The sequence below is a fragment of the Mixophyes fleayi genome, chromosome 7 (genome assembly GCF_038048845.1).
Source record: "Mixophyes fleayi isolate aMixFle1 chromosome 7, aMixFle1.hap1, whole genome shotgun sequence".
In the NCBI taxonomy this organism is placed as follows: domain Eukaryota; kingdom Metazoa; phylum Chordata; class Amphibia; order Anura; family Limnodynastidae; genus Mixophyes; species Mixophyes fleayi.
Genome location: NC_134408.1, coordinates 77947614 through 77963049, shown reverse-complemented (window position 1 = coordinate 77963049; position 15436 = coordinate 77947614). Strand labels below are relative to the sequence as shown.

At 38.8% G+C, this 15436-nt stretch overlaps 1 protein-coding gene and 1 long non-coding RNA gene across 8 annotated transcripts in view; one reads left to right on the top strand and one right to left on the bottom strand.

The window, feature by feature from the left end:
- GLS (glutaminase) overlaps positions 1–15436 on the bottom strand; it is a 368780-nt gene that overhangs the window by 91185 nt on the left and 262159 nt on the right. The window lies entirely within an intron of this gene.
- LOC142097827 (uncharacterized) overlaps positions 10186–15436 on the top strand; it is a 110226-nt gene continuing 104975 nt past the window's right edge. The window contains exons 1-2 of the long non-coding RNA XR_012678259.1: positions 10186–11618; positions 15262–15430. This is a non-coding gene — a long non-coding RNA (uncharacterized LOC142097827). The remainder of the gene's footprint in view (positions 11619–15261; positions 15431–15436) is intronic.

Genomic DNA, 15436 nt, shown 5'->3' with positions numbered 1-15436 from the left:
GGATCTAGATGGACGTGAAGAAGTGCAGGAAGGTAACGGGGAAGTCAGTGGTCTGCGGACAGCAAGTTGTACCACTGCTATAGTGAGAAGACTTGTCCAGGTGTAGGTAGGTAACGGGGAAGTCAATGGTCTGCGGACAGCAAGTTGTACCACTGCTTGTAGTGCCTGATCAACCAATTAACTAAAAGCAAAGGTCAGAAGAGCTCTTAGGAACTGCGCATGCGCAGACCATCAGGATGGCGGGCGGCCACGGTTCAGGATAGGTGCTGGCAGGAATACTGGAGAGCCACGCACCAGTGAAGAGGCACTCACGGTCCGGTGCGTGACAGCATCATCTTAGAGGCAACCTGATCCTCTTACAGGCAGGCTATTTAAACTATCCCCGATCAATGGGCGTTAACTTCAGTTGATTGACACTTGTCATCCCCAATAGATTGTTGTTCAGAAATCTCATACGGCTGCATGGAAAACAAAATTATTATAAAAGAAGAAGAGGAGAGTTGTTTATTCTCTCCAATAATAATAAATGGCAAACGGATAAAATAATTATTTTAATCAAATTAAATCTACAAATAAGATTGAATTCAAAACAGATTTGTAAAAAGAGCTCATGAAATATTAATTTCTCCTTTTGGTTGAAAGGTATAAACCAAAGACAAAATATACCTCGACTTCACGATCTTCAAAAGTAGTAAGTATAATATAGTTTACATTATATTCATTTTACTGTTCATACCAAATTGATCAATTTAGAACAAATTATTGTCTATTGTTTTATTAATTCTGCATGATTTATTATCAATTTTATTTTTTATTATTTATATATATTTTCACACATTTTTTTTATATTTGTAATATTATTTTTCATATTTAATTTGATCAAATTCTTGTTTATATATAATATTATTATAGTGTGATCTGTATTAAATCCCAAATGATGTGTGAACATATTACATGTGCTAAAATAGTTTATATAAATACAGTTTAGTGTTTTAGTAATATTTTAACCTTTAAAATAATAATTATTATTATATAACAGTACAGTATAATGTGTAAGTGATACTTAAGTTTTATAATGTCAAACTCATATTGTGAATAAACTTAGACGCGTGATTAAATAAAGTGAAAACTTTTATTGTGTATATATATTTAATTTAAATAAGTGATTTTAAAATCTATAATCTTATTAAAAGGAATAAAGAATAGTGATAAAAAATAATAATACTAGTGATAGAATATACTCAAAACATACAGGAGTGAAAGTCTTTGGAATCATAAGAATTGATTTAGGCAATCGAGGAAGTAATTTAGTGCAAGAAAAGTTGAAGGAAGAAAGTAAATTTATTTTTCTCTTAAATGCCATGTCTTAACGAGTATATTAATTTATCTTCCTTTCTTTGAAAATGATTGGCTGCTTAACAGAATTTATCATATGAAATATTTATTTGTTTCAATAATAAATATTTTTTTTATATGATTTGGACTTTTGCTTATCCCTTGACATGTTTACTCACTATTAATCTTATTTCACTGTATTAATCACCTTGATATTTTCATTGGTGACAAGCACCAGAAATATTTTCACTATTTCATATTTGTTCATTTAATTCCACTATTTAATATGTTATGAGTATTTTCTACCACTAGTATTATTACTTTTCATCACTATTCTTTATTTAATTCCTTTAATAAAATTATAGAATTTAAAATCACTTATTTAAATATTACGGAATCGCCCCCAACACAGCGCTCTCACACCCCCACACACTTCAGGTTCAGCCACCACCTATTGGTTACGGGGAATAGGACCCCAATATACTGTCCCACGCTGGCACACAGGCTTTTAGTTATCCACAAACTAACAAGACCCACACCAGCACACATAGGGTTAACTCTTCACACCTCCAGACTGTTACATAAATTTAAATACAAGCACGCACAGCTTGTTAATCAAATGTATCAACAAATCACACACTGGCATTCCAAGGGTTAACCTGGTCGAGCAATCTCTCTTATAAGCAGGCAATGGATTCTTTAGAGTATCAAGGACGCAACTTATTAAATTATAGATTTAATATTCAAAAGGTACAGGGCTTACAGATAACAAAAATAATGAATAACAATTAATAAATTTGACATAACAAGCAAAAATAGTTTAAAATAAAAAGGATTACATTCAGATTTGCACTCACATGAATTGCATTCTGGCCAAGGGGAATTGGCTATGAAGATGGACAGCTTATCAATGTAACTTGATTTCCCCAAAAGTCTGACAGTTTTTTCCTTCAGAACACAGATTTTTTAAGCAAACTCAAATGGGACGGCATTCACAGGGGCAGTGTGAATGTTAATGTGGGGGCGGAAATGTCCCCTGGGTGTCACCTCAGAATTGTTCAAACTATTCCTAAGTTTTGACCTGTTGGAAATTCTTCACAGATATATCCCAGAGAAATAACACCCCCCTCAATAAACCGGTCATAATCTCCCGCACGTTTAAATACCAAATATGATGAGATTACAACAATATCCAATCTTATCCTGAAATACATGTGACTATGGTTGTTCCCTGTGTAGTTGGCATCTATGTTTTAAGACCCTTGTGTGGTTTTTGCCCCTCAGTACGGAGTACCATCCAGATTTCCCAAAATGTGAACGATGTAGACATTTTCCTTTGAAACCCATATATCCATATATCTTTATAGGCAGTCTTCAAACGCTATCTTTGTCTACAAAGATCTCACCTAGGCATATGGTTCTCCAATTTACACCCAGGGGTTAGTTTGTGTTTACACTACCTATTGAAAGGAAGTCAATTAGCTAGGGAAATACATGATCAAATACAATGGATGTCTGTGATCTGCATATCTTAAGCTGGTCTCTGCACAAAGGGTTTGCCTAACTCAATTACCTCCTCCTGGGCTCATTTGGTCACACATTTATCTGGGTTGAAGATCAGGTTAATTTAGATATTCATGCAAAGATGTATTTGGGCCCTGACATTTAATATTCTAATTCAGCATATCAAATTTATGCTCTCATCCTGACAATATATATATATATATATATATATGTATATTACATATCTACATACATATATATATATATATATATATATATATATGTAACTAAAACAAAATAAGTAGGAGGGGGCGCCACATAGTATAATACTGTATTCAACAATACAGATAGGTGTACCACAAGCCAGAATTTTAGATCACCAAGTGGATATAGGCACTCAGGTGTTAGGAGTGAATCAGTAAGGAAAAAAACACACACACAGGAGGAAATATTTCCAAGACCACCAGCACCATACCAATATGCCTACCAGATAAAAGAACTTTAAAGCTTATCTGTAGGTATAGTTGGTCCCTTCATAGATTAGAATAACTTTGATTCCCCTTCAGGCTGGTGGAGTGTTGTTGCTCAACATTTACAGGATCACAGACAGGCACTTCATATATCCTCAGTAATAACCATGTTTATATGAAGAAAAAAGGTTCTCATAGTGTAATACCATATGATTACATATTTATTGCAGAGTAAAATACAGATGTACACTTACATTAAAGATTAAGATATATGCTTATCTGGGTATCTTTAAGCTGGAACAGGACAGCAGGATCCAATAACTATCACGCTACCTCGTTGCCAGAGATACAGGTCACTCCCAGATGGAGATGTCAGCGAAACACATTTATTACTCTGATAAGTACGATGATGGGAGGTACCAGTACCGCGTGGTAGCGTGTTCTTTGTTGAACCTTGCTGAGGATTATCTTCCTAAAGACTCAGTGACCTGTATCTCTGGCAACGAGGTAGCGTGATAGTTATTGGATCCTGCTGTCCTGTTCCAGCTTAAAGATACCCAGATAAGCATATATCTTAATCTTTAATGTAAGTGTACATCTGTATTTTACTCTGCAATAAATATGTAATCATATGGTATTACACTATGAGAACCTTTTTTCTTCATATAAACATGGTTATTACTGAGGATATATGAAGTGCCTGTCTGTGATCCTGTAAATGTTGAGCAACAACACTCCACCAGCCTGAAGGGGAATCAAAGTTATTCTAATCTATGAAGGGACCAACTATACCTACAGATAAGCTTTAAAGTTCTTTTATCTGGTACGCATATTGGTATGGTGCTGGTGGTCTTGGAAATATTTCCTCCTGTGTGTGTGTTTTTTTCCTTACTGATTCACTCCTAACACCTGAGTGCCTATATCCACTTGGTGATCTAAAATTCTGGCTTGTGGTACACCTATCTGTATTGTTGAATACAGTATTATACTATGTGGCGCCCCCTCCTACTTATTTTGTTTTAGATTTATTCCAGTCCACCATCTGGCTTTGTGGGAATTTTGGCAGCCTCCTGAACATAGGATACCTACTTCTTCCAAAGGACAATATTTGAATTGGAACTTGTTTATCTTCACAGAGTTACGCGCTGCACTATCTATTGTAATTGTTTATATATATACATATATATATACACATACATATATATATATATATATATATATATATATATATATATATATATATATATATATATATAGTAACAAAAGGAGTAATTTAGCTGGCAATATGCAGAGAAAGCAGGGAAGTAAAGTAAAACATTTAGGCAGTAATGCACCTAGATTGAATGTAAAGACCTATGTATGAAAAGCAATAGTTTAAATTTGGTTTAACTTACATGACTTGAAATCCTTCCTCTCAGCAAACAGACAGAGTGTGTCTGTTTAAATTACAGAGCCAGTGATGGGCGTTTCCTTTTAAAGAGAAGGTGGGTGTGTCACCTGTCCATCAAGCTAAGGCTGGGGGAGGAGTATCAGGTATAAAAGCTTGTTTATATCATTTGTGGACCTGGAAAAATCTGCACGTGGGCACCAATATATACTAGTGGTGCTTGACTATGCAACCAGGTATCCAGAGGCAATTCCCCTACGAAACATAAAGTCCAGCACCATAGCTAAGGAACTTGTATTGATGTTTACACGCTTGGGAATACCCAACAAAATTCTCACAGATCAGGGTACTCCATTCATGTCTAAACTGATGAAGGACATGTGCCAGTTGCTAGGGGATACGGCGCTTCACACCTCTGTATACCATCCACAAACTGATTGCTTGGTGGAACGCTTTAACCGCACATTAAAGCACATGCTCAGGAAAGCAGTGGCTCAAGAGAAAAAAGATTGGGATACTCTTATTCCCTATTCGATGTTTGCCATCCGTGAGGTACCTCAAGCTTCAACAGGGTTTAGTCCCTTTGAGTTATTGTTTGGGAGACAGTTCAGGGGTATCTTGGATATGTTAAAAGAAGGGTGGGAGCAGCAAGGTCCCAGGGAACCAAATCTGGTACAATTTGTGTTACAAATGTATGAGTGGCTAGGAAAGATAGGGCCCATTGTGCAGCAACATGTAAATGAGGCTCAGGAACGACAGAAGAAAAGTTATGATAAAAGTGCTGTTGTTCGATCTTTCAAGCCTGGGGACAAGGTCCTAGTCCTGGTTCCCACCCAGGAAAGCAAACTTTTCGCCCATTGGCAGGGTCCATATGAAGTTCTAGAGGCTGTCGGTCCTGTCAATTACAGAGTCCGTCAGTTAGGTAGGAGAAGGGAGGAGCAAATATACCATGTTAACCTCCTTAAACCTTGGTATGATGAGGAAACCTCTCCTCAGGTAGTGAGTACTGCCATTGAAAAGTCTGAAGTGCCCATAGAGCCAGCTTTGTCCATTCAGCAGAGACAACAGACTGAAGAAATGATTCGCCGGAACAGGGATGTCTTCTCTTCCATTCCTGGGCGCACTACCTTAATCGAACACGACATTGTCACTGCGCCAGGAGTCATTGTAAAGCAGAAGCCTTATCGTATTCCAGAAGCCAGACGGGTGGACGTGAGAAAGGAGGTCGAGAAGATGCTCCAGTTAGATGTGATTGAAGAGTCCACTAGTGAGTGGAATAGTCCCATTGTGCTTGTCCCGAAACCTAATGGGACAATTAGGTTCTGCAATGACTTTAGGCGCCTAAACAGTAAGTCGCAGTTTGATGCCTATCCAATGACACGTGTCGATGAACTAGTGGAAAATCTTGCTGGTAGCAATTATTTGACAACCCTTGATCTAACAAAGGGTTATTGGCAAGTTCCCCTGACTTCCACGGCCAAGCCAAAGACTGCATTTTCCACCCCTGATGGTCTCTATCAATATAAAGTCCTACCCTTTGGATTGCATGGGGCACCTGCCACCTTCCAAAGGGCCATGAATAAATTTCCACGACCTCACACAGCTTATGCAGCCGCTTACCTGGACGATATAGTGATTTATACCCCAGACTGGGGATCCCATTTAGCCAAAGTTGAGGCGGTCTTAGCTTCATTAAGGTCAGCAGGGTTAACAGCTAACCCAGAGAAATGTGCCATAGCCTTGAGAGAAGCCAAATATTTGGGGTACGTTGTTGGTCGAGGGCATGTCAAACCCCAGCTAGACAAAGTGGAGGCAGTCAAAAATTGGGCAAGACCAGAGAAAAAGTCACAGTTAAGAACCTTTTTAGGCTTAGTAGGTTACTACAGGCGGTTTTTAAGCCACTTCGCCACTAGAGCTGCTCCACTAACGGACATGTTAAAAAAAAAGTTGTCCAGATAGATTAACCTGGTCTGACTCTGCAGAAAACGCCTGGTCTGATCTTCGGTTAGCTCTTTGTTCCTCCCCAGTTCTACAAGCAGCGGATTTTACCCAGAGGTTCTTCCTCCAAACTGATGCTTCTGGTGTTGGCTTAGGTGCAGTCCTGTCACAGGAGAAGAATGGAGTAGAAAATCCTGTCCTGTACCTAAGCTGTAAGTTGCTTCCAAGGGAACAAAAATATGCCACTGTGGAGAAAGAATGTCTCTCCATAAAATGGGCTACAGAAGCTCTGTGCTATTATCTCCTAGGCAAAGAGTTCACCTTAATAACAGACCATGCACCATTGAGATGGATGCAGAACAACCGGGAGGTAAATGCCAAGGTAACCCGCTGGTTCTTGGCACTGCAACCTTTCAAGTTCTCAGTAGAACGTAGACCCGGGATTCTACACAAAAATGCAGATGCGTTATCACGGAAATATGCGCTCCTCGCTAAGTCCGCGTCCCCCTACTTGGAGACGCTAGGGGGAGGGATATGTAACAAAAGGAGGCATTTAGCTGGCAATATACAGAGAAAGCAGGGAAGTAGAGTAAAACATTTGTGCAGTAATGTACCTAAATTGAATGTAAAGACCTATGTATGAAAAGCAATAGTTTAAATTTGGTTTAACTTACATGACTTGAAATCCTTCCTCTCAGCAAACAGACAGGGTGTGTCTGTTTGAATTACAGAGCCAGTGATGGGCGTTTCCTTTTAAAGAGAAGGTGGGTGTGTCACCTGTCCATCAAGCTAAGGCTGGGGGAGGAGTATCAGGTATAAAAGCTTGTTTATATAATTTGTGCACTGAGATCAACGCTGGGGAAGCTGGCTGGTCTTGAGAGAGCTGAGCTATGTCTAGCTAGCGTTTAGGGCAGGGGTGGGCAAACCTGTCCTCAAGGGCCATATCCAGTTCATGTTTTTAGGATTTCCTTAATCATGTACAGCTGAGTTAATCTATTTGGCTGGGTCAGTAATTCTCCCACCTGTTTCTACAGACAGAAATCCTAAAAACATGAACTGGATATGGCCCTTGAGGACAGGTTTGCCCACCCCTGGTTTAGGGTCTCCAAGAAATGCTGTGAAATCTGTACGGTGTCAAACATTTACCATCCCGACAATAAAACTACATAAAAAGGAACAAGTTGTTTGCGTGTGCTTTTGCAGTAGCGGGCTTTTGCCACAATATATATACACACACACACACACACACACACACACACACACACACACACACACACACATATATACATACACAGAATACAATTTTTCACTTTATTTAATCACAAGTCTAAGTTTATTCACAATATGAGTTTAGTTTGTCATTATAAAAGTTAAATATCACCTAAACATTATACTGTACTGTTATATAATTATTATTATTGCAAAGGTTAAAATATTGCTAAAACATTGTACTGTACTTATATAAACTATTTTAGCACATGTAATATGTTCACTCATCATTTGGGATTTAATACAGATCACACTATAATAATATAATATTATATATAAACAATATAAAAGTTTGATAAAATTAAATCTGAAAAATAATATTAAAAACATAAAAATTACAAATGTATAAAAATATAAAAAACTAGAAAATAAACGATACAAAATATTGATATATTAAATATTGATAATAAATCATGCAGAATTAATAAAACAATAATTCAGTTTTTCAATGTGGTATCAACAGTAAAATGAATATCATATAATCTGTATTATAGTTACCAATTTTGAAGATCATGGCGTGAAAGGTCTATGTGGTCTTTGGTTAATACCTTTCAACCAAAAGGAGAAATTAATATTTAATGAGTTCTTTTACAAATCACTTTTGAATTTGATCTAATGTGTAGATTTAATTTGATTAAAATAATTATTTTATCCGACAGCCATCAAATACTTTTATTTATTATTGAAGAGAATAAACAACTCTCCTCTTCTTCTTTTATAATAATTTCGTTTTCCATGCAGCGGTATGAGATTTCTGAATAACAATCTATTGGGGTTGACAAGTATCAATCAACTGAAATTAACATCCATTGGTCGGGGATAGTTTAAATAGTCTGCCCGGAAGAGGAACGGGTTGCCTCTAAGATGAAGCATTTAGCAAAATGTACATTTGGTTTTAGAGAAACATGTGAACCAATTAGCTCAGAATGATTAATTTAGATATACTCTACTCGATCTTTAATGCTATACTGCTCTTAATCCAGCCAAATATTATATCAAACTCTCGAACGCTTGGATACTCGATATTTTAATACAATCAATAGAAGTTGCTTAATCTATTGAAGCTGGTAAATCGGGAGGTGGGATATGCCACAATTGAAAAGGAAGGTTTGACAATTGTTTGGGCATTAAAAAGACTTCCACCTTACTTGTATAGATGACATTTTGCTGTGGTGACTGATCATAACCCTTTAAAGTGGCTACAACACACCTCAGGGGAGAATAGCAGACTTTTGCGATGGGGCCTTGCACTTCAAATTTATTACTTCCACATCATTCACAAGCAAGGAAAGGCTCACAACAATGCAGATGGACTGTCTCGGCAGGAAGAGCTAGGTCCCCAAGGTCACCTCTGGTAACACTAAGACATTGCGGGACCAGGAGCAAAATCATGAGGACATGGCCCGCATGGACAATGGGGGGAGGAGTGTGGCCGGATCACTTATAAATAAGTTATTGTAATAATACATTTAAATTGTTAGCACAGTGTGCCAATTTATATAGTTTGAAATGCAGTGATTCATGATACTGCATATTAGAAATGCACTTATTGTATTATATTGTGTTATATTTCTGTATAGGAAATTAATTCATTTCTGAGGTATTGATTTTTAACTTCTGAGACAGAATGTCAAGATTGGATTTGTATAACTTTTCTAAAGAGAGTCCCTCATATTAATAAGTCCTTTTCATCTCAGTGGCCAACATGTCTGTTTAGCCTGTATACACAGTAGGGGGGCTGCTACATCTTTGTCTGTGTGGTTTGTTATCCTGCATCTCAGATCATGTCCGAATAATGCACCAGAAGGTTTTGGGATATAGCAGATTAGTGTAAATTTTGTTAACTTTGCATTACATCTAAATCCATGTTTTGGGAAACATATTACATCCTGATACTACAAAATAACTCAGATGTGTTGGGGGCGGGGAGGATCAGGGGGTGACGTTACAACCTGCTGACATGTGTCTCAGAAGGTGTATATAAAGAGCACTGGTTTGTACTGAAATGTATCATTCCATCTGTACCTTTCTGGATGTCGCTAGTACCTTCAACTAATGGCTGTAACTGTCCTTTTTAGGACTTCCTGAGCTAATAAATATCATTGCTTAAGGAACTTGCTTTAACGCCTAATTCCTGTGACCTGCAGAGTAGACCAAAACTAATCCGTCCACCGGCTGTTCTGTGGTTGGACCTAGCTTTCCAGTACCATCGCTTTGCTAAAGCTCTGGCCAGTGTGATAAGGAAGGGGCACCCTCCACAGCAACACTGATCTGAAGGCAAAAGTTACCAAAAAGGACGAGTTACTGGATGCCACTAAGGAGTCCAGTGATGGCAGCAGCTTAAGCCCCTTCTACTGCGGTTAGAGGGCGTATTTGGGATAAAGAAAGGGGACGGTGGCAAGGCAAGCCCAACTGTTACCCAGCAACACAACAGACAGTCCTGTCATAGTTATTGATTTTGTTATTCTACAAACTTTGATGGTTTAATTGTATTTGTTCTTCCTGGTTTTGTGTTGAGACACTTTTAGCGGACACAGTCTTGCAAAGTCAAGGGTAACCTGTTTTGTCTGTATTACTGCAGTTTACAGTACCCAGATGGAAGGTTTAAATATTGTGACTGGCATTGTGTTGTGAAGTGAATATGTCATTAAAAATGGGTAAAAAACAGATATGCTGAAGGGTCAGTTGCTAGTCACATGTTTAGGAAGAATGGTCTAATTGTTGGCAAGTACCATAAGCGCTGGCATCAGCAGACTTCTGATAAATTAACCTTTCCTATAACAGGTACCTTTGATGTTGAAATTTTAGATAACTAGAAAAAAATGTTTTAAGTAAACAGTTTAATGAATGAAAGTCATATAATCTGAGGCTTTTAGAGAAAAAATGAGTAAATGCCACCTTATTATGTCCCGCAGACGTATATTTTTTGGAAAAAAGCTAGATCGTGTGTGAAGAATGTACCCCTCCCTTTTCTATATGAAAATTTCAGTGTGTTACAAGAAGGGGCTGTTGTTGTGGGGGGATTGATGTGGCAAAATTCTCCACTTAACAAATATCATACACTGTAAAAGAAGTCTTCGAAAAAACTATGTCCTGTTCATCTGACAATGCATGCATAGTTAAGAAAAAAGCTTTTCAAGTATGTGTCAATAATTCAAAAGCAATTAAAAATTTTCCTATGTAGTAACAACACATTGGCTTGAAGATATCAGTCATTCTTTTTCTTTCAGTAAGGGAGTGAATGTCTTTGATTTTATGGTGGATTACTAGAAGAATAACATTTGTTTTCTGCTGTTCCATTTTATATAGGTATAGGTAGGGATATGTATTTGTGTACCTACTAAACTTGTATGAGCTTAATTTTACTACATTTCATATCAGTCTGTAGTGATTTTGTTAGTAATTTTAGTAATTTTACTTGTGATACAGTGCCGGGATTACAGCTAGGTCATTTAGTTCTATTGCAGGTGTATGTAAGAAATATTTTTTCGGTGAAACACTGTGTGGGTATGTTGCTGTATAAGATAAAGATTACTTCTGTATACTAATCACAAAATACTGTGATTCCAAGCCACCATATTGCAAATACCACCACATAGAGTGCATAATTGTTAGTTATTATTTATGCATTTTCCCTATTCCCAGAGATAAAGGAAGTCAAGACTTGAAATGATGCTTGATTAAACAGTTGGCTTAAGTGCGGGGGTAGAATACGGGTGAGTGCTTTATTGTAAGTATTAGATAGCTCATCTGGGTCTGGTGTTTTAACTAAGGGTAAGGATTTAATAGTTACTACACTCTCTGTAATTGTGATAATGGGGATTGAGGTTCTGTAATATTGCAATTTCAAATATAATTTTTTTTCTCAATAAGTATACTGTGAAATAAGCCTTGGGAAAAAAACTGCGTTTTGTTTGTGTGACAATCCATGTATAAGTTGAGAAAAAAGTTTTTCGACCATACTTAATTTAAGAGTAATTAAGGAGGTATCCAACTGGCAGCAGGGAGGATGTGAACCAGACCACACAGGTTTGTGGCGCAGTAATGATGGTAAGCCTGTTGCACTAAAAGGTTTGTACCCTGCATTGGCACAGCTTAGTAATGGTTTAACACACTTATCAAAGACTGGTATGGCAGAATTGACTAAGACCTATTGGTATGCTCCAGGATTTTATACACTACCTATAAAAGACTTTGCTGTGTCAGTCATCAATTACACCAGCCCTGTAGTTGGTACAAACGATACAGCCATAATTAAGCGTAGTTCAACACTTCAATTGGCCACATCTGCATCTGGCCACATTCGACACACCCTTACTGTACATTGCCAACATTAGGCCACTCCTTCATTCCCCTGTTCTGCCCCTCAGGTGATAGTCATAAGTGTTGTGGCTCGATCACTTATAAATAACTTATTGTATAAATTGATTTTAATTAGTGGCGCAGTTGGCCAATGTATATAATGTAAATGTACCAAATTTTGTATTGGAAATGCACCGATTTTTGAAAAATGATGTCATAATTTGTTTTTGTAACTTTTCGAAAGGAGGTCCCATGCTAATTAAGTCTTTTCACCTGAGTGACCACATCTTTTTAGCCTGAATGCACAGAAGGGGGCCTTTCATCCTATGTCTTAGAGAGATAGGAAACTTATCTGAAAAATGTAACAGCAAGTAATTTAGGAAATCACAGATTAATGTGAATTTTATTAAGTTTAAATTGCATTAAATCCAAATTTAGAGAACATAATACATTCTTATGCTAAAGATCTGATGTATTATCTCAGACTTTCTGGTGACAGCTAGGATCAGGGGGCTGGGTTACCCCCTACCAACATGTGTGTCAGAAACAGTATATAAAAGCTGTATTTTGTATTTCAACTTAATAAAACAAAACAGCAAGTTAGGCGCTAAACAGACCTATGTAACATAAATAACAGTGCCTATTCAAGCTGCAGCTCTCATAAAGCGGGTTCTGGGGCCCGTATGAAACATAAATAGCATAAAAAACAAAAGAGAGCACAAAGCTTGAAACACAAATATAATAATTTATTACAATTCAACCTTAAAATAAACATTAAACCACGGTGGAAATTTTATGACAAAAAATACATACATTGAACATTATATTGTATGTAACCCCAGTAATGTAATAAGGGCAGTTGGATAGACTATAGAGAAAAATCCATAATATAGAGTGGAATATTTTTTTAAACAATAGCCACTACTGTCAGACTTACTGTAGAGAATATCCTATATTAAAACATCCGTATGCCACAACTGTGTGTGACTCCAAACAATGGCTTTTGATAAAGAGACTCCTCCACTGCGGTATCCGCATATCACAGTTACATGTAACTCCAAACTGATGCTCAAGAATGTGTCAGGTAAGTGTTCCCATTAAGAGTGCTCTTGTGTTGATAACTCTCTTTTATCACATCTAAGTATGAGTCTGATATAGTATAGGGAGAATATATAGACCTGGAGTATTCAGACACATCCAAATCAAATTGTATTATACATCTGGACTTTTGGAAGATCACTAGTACCTTTAACTATTGTGTAAATGTCCTTGTAAGGACCCTTGGGCAGTAAAACATCACTACTTGAAGATTCTGCCTGGCACATATTGCCTGCTGTATCCTGTGACCAACAGATAAGAGCATACGCTCTAATCCGTTCCCCGGCTGTCTTGTCTGTGACGACACTCAGTGTGCTACCCAGGAGTCCTGATCCATATTAAGCGGTCAGGAGGTAGCAGCCAACTGACAGCAGGAGGCGCTGAGTCAGCGGTTGTAGGTGCCCTGTAATGGCGGTGAGATTCTCCTACAACTATTGCGCAGTTGGCATACGCAATCGGCGAGTGTCTGGTGGCAAGGTGTCACCAGTATGAGTAGTCAATAACGGTCAGTTACTGACGGTGAGAAAGAAACCCTGATAAACTGTGTAAGAAGAACATCCCTTAATCCTTCATTTCCAACAGATCGGGTGGCGAACTAAGCCTATCCGGTTACAAGTGTCATTTGCATTCAGACATGAATTGCATGCAATTGCTTTCATTGGCGTAAGGTCTGTTTCTGAGCATGCATAGAGCTATTTCATTTAAGATACGCTAATGGACATACATCCTAACATGAATAAGGCTCAGTATGTCTGCAAATTCCCGTTAGATGGGGCATATAGCATATGTTTGCATATGGTTAGGTAGAAAAGACCATATTACATCTGTGATAAGGTGGAAACAGAGATAAAATAGAAATAGTATAATGGGGTGTGACTTGGATTCTGTCACGGAATTGCAGAGATGGCCGCTAACCGGTATTAACGAAACTGATCAGGGAGACGTGGAATCTAACGTACCCCTGGTAATTGCCAGGGCCCCCCCGCAAGGGAGTTTGGGCTTAGCTGCAGCGGGTACACAAGTCGCGGTTCTCCAAGACAGTCAACAGTGTAGCGACAGTAGTAGACAGGCGTAGTCAGACAGTCCAGGTCAAAGCCAAACGAGAGATGCGGTACACAGGGAGGATTCTGAGAGAAGTCAGGTCAAGCCAAATAGTCAAACCAGCCGAGCAGCGAAGTACAAAACGTAACACAGGAGAATAGTAACAGGAAGCCGAGTCAGAACCGAAGAACACATGATCAGAATTTCAGGAAGCGCTGGAGCAGGAGTGAACCAATACTCTGACACCTTACAGGTGTCAGAGGGCGCCATATAAACCCTAATGTGCACCCTGATTGGGTGATGGAGATTCGGCGGTCAGATACGTTGACCACAGACAGGTGAGCGGTCAGCGTGCAGGGGAATAGAAGCGTCCCGTTGCGAGGCAATGGGATGCGGCTGCCGAGAGGGAGCAGGCGTCCGTTTCCTGCTCCAAGTGTCAGTGCGGAGAAGGCGCCAGACACTACTCTGGCACCTTTAGGGTGCCTAGAGAATCTAGGTCTCCCTATGCTCCAGCACTCCTGTACTTACATTTACTAGTCTGCTGCCTGAATTCCTGTGTACTGAACCGGCTTTTCCTGACTTTGCCATGGATATCCCTCTGGCCTGTTTCCTGTTATCTGGTTTTGACTCTTGGCCTCCTGACTTCGCCTTTGTCTACTCCTCGGTACCTCGCTTGCCCGCATGGTTAAGACGTCTGCCTGTACGACTATGATTGTTCACCGCTCACCTCTCTGGTAGCTACCTTGGAGGGCTGCAACCTGCACACCTCTTGCAGTGAACCCCAAACTCCCTTGCGGGGTTCCCTGGTGAAGACCAGGGGCATGTTAGACTTTGCGTCTCCTTGTGTAGCAGCGCCAATAGCTGCAGGTGGTCTTCAGTCAGAAACACTCCGTGACAATGCACATTACTTTTTTTCAGTATTTGCTTGATGGTGGACTCAAGAAAACTGACAATATCCAAGTGAAGCCTATATTCTGATTCTGGAAAGATCTCTGCAGTGCAGACCGACTGGACAGCATCTTACAGAGAGGTCTGAAACCAGAAGAGCCTGAGAACCGCATGGACTTCTTGGAAAGGCAGCGAAGAAGTAAGT